This window comes from Prionailurus viverrinus, chromosome B3 (genome assembly GCF_022837055.1).
Source record: "Prionailurus viverrinus isolate Anna chromosome B3, UM_Priviv_1.0, whole genome shotgun sequence".
Lineage (NCBI taxonomy): Eukaryota > Metazoa > Chordata > Mammalia > Carnivora > Felidae > Prionailurus > Prionailurus viverrinus.
In genome coordinates, this window is record NC_062566.1 from 136,886,847 (window position 1) to 136,888,858 (window position 2,012).

The 2,012-nt window shown below is 45.2% G+C and overlaps 1 non-coding gene across 1 annotated transcript; it reads right to left on the minus strand.

Moving 5' to 3' along the window:
- Positions 1–414: 414 nt before the first annotated feature.
- Positions 415–499, minus strand: TRNAR-UCG (transfer RNA arginine (anticodon UCG)). The gene has a single exon. It is a non-coding gene; the product is annotated as a tRNA-Arg (tRNA).
- Between the last annotated feature and the right edge of the window lie 1,513 nt (positions 500–2,012).

A 2,012-nucleotide genomic window follows, 5' to 3' on the forward strand; every position in this document is an offset into this window, starting at 1 on the left:
TGTCCACCTGCGGGCAATCTGCCGGATTGTGAGCACCTGGAGAAGAGAATCCGTATCCTGCACACATTTGTGTCACCTGGCACACACTATAGGGTGTCAGTGAAGCGTGTCGGGTTCATGAGAACTGGGACACACATTTATTTCCTGAGATTAAAATGCGTACAGAGAGGTAGTCCCCATGAATAGATAGCCTGGCCTCCCGGCCTCCCCGTTGCATGAATAATAGCGTCTACAAATGCCGGGCAGTGTCCCACATGCATTTACACGTGTTGGCTCACTTAACTTTTTTTAAAAATTTTTTTAGTGTTTATTTATTTTTACAGAGGGAGAGACAGAGCATGAGCAGGGGAGGGGCAGAGAGAGAGGGAGACACAGAATCCGAAGCAGGCTCCGGGCTCCGAGCCATCCGCACAGAGCCCGACGTGGGGTTCGAACCCACGGACCATGAGATCATGACCCGAGCCGAAGTCGGACGCTCAACCGACTGAGCCACCCAGGCGCCCCTCACTTAACTTTTTTTGTATTTTCTTTTATTTTACAGAGAGAAGAACACTTAACCGGAGAGCCACCTTCTTCACAGCTGTTTTAAGTGCATCATGCATACTGTTGTCCCTACAGCAGCTCACTTAATTATTCCAACAACCCCAAAGGGCAGAGCTAACATCATCCCCACTTTAGAGAGGAGAACCGCAAGGTGCAAAGAGGTTGAATAAATTCCTCCTGGAGCAAGAAGTTTAGAGCAGACGTTGAATTCGGACTCCTCCTTACCAGGCGCCCGGGGCATGTCCACATTGCCAAGCTGACCCAACCACCACCTCTTTCTCTTCCCGTGTTCTGTGTATTCTAGAGTTATGCTGTCTGATACCACTAGCCACATGTGATATTCAAATTTAAATCGATTATAAAAAACTAGGTTTTTAAAGCCAGTTCCCCGGTGGCACCAACCACGCGGTCCCTCAATAGTCACACACACTAATGGCCACCATACCGGATGGCCCAGACAGGGAACTTCATTGTCGCAGAAAGTCTTAGTCTTCTAGGGTAACGCTGCCCCAGAACATAGATCCTTCCAGGGCAAAGATCAGATCACACACATTTCATAATTTTTCTGGTGGGGGGAAGACAGTCAAACCCTTCATATATAGTACCCGTCCATTTGCAAGGTATGTCCTTACATCCTAATGGTAGACTGGGGTGGCTTGTGTCTATAAGGAAGCATTCCTAGAAAGCAAATCTCATTTGCTCATTGAGGGAAAAGGCTCCCTCCTGCTGCACCACACACGAAAGCCAGTGTCCTTTATCTGCCTGGTCTCCTAATTGGGGATGTTTATTGTGTTCTTTGTTCATATGGATTTATCCTCAACAGATATATTCGACTAGATAGTTCTGAACCTTCAAAACCCCGCAGAGAAAGCTTGAAGTCAGGATCTATTAAAGATGTTTGCAACACTCAAAGCAAAGTTTTCCAAGACTGTGATTTTACTTCCTTTAGTTTTTTTTTTTTTCCCAGTAGCTGTTTTCAAATCCCATAACATTCTGATGGATTTCCAGAAGCATGTTAATCAAGACCTTCTGCTTCGTTGGCAAACGCCAGAGACAATTTCAAGAGTTCATACAAAGAACATATATGTAGGTCCTACTATGTGCCTGCCCTGTGTGAGGCACTGGGGATCTAGAAGGTTCTTACTATGTCTCTGGTTTTGCACTAGGAATTGGGCATTTGGAAATGCCAGTTATGGAAAAGAGGCAGACACTCGTGCATTCCTTCATTTGTTCATTCTACCAATACTTATTAAGTATTTACTCTCTGCCAGGCACCGTGTCAGGCAGTGGCATACTAGGAGGCTCCAAACAGCTCAAATTCCTACCTTTGTGGAAATGGTCATGGGGAACACTGTCCATAAACAAACAATATATGAATATACAATATGTCACATATCATAAGTGATATGAAGTAAATAAAGCAGGCTATGGCGACAGAGGGTAGTAGTCAAAAACAGGATTTTCAACAG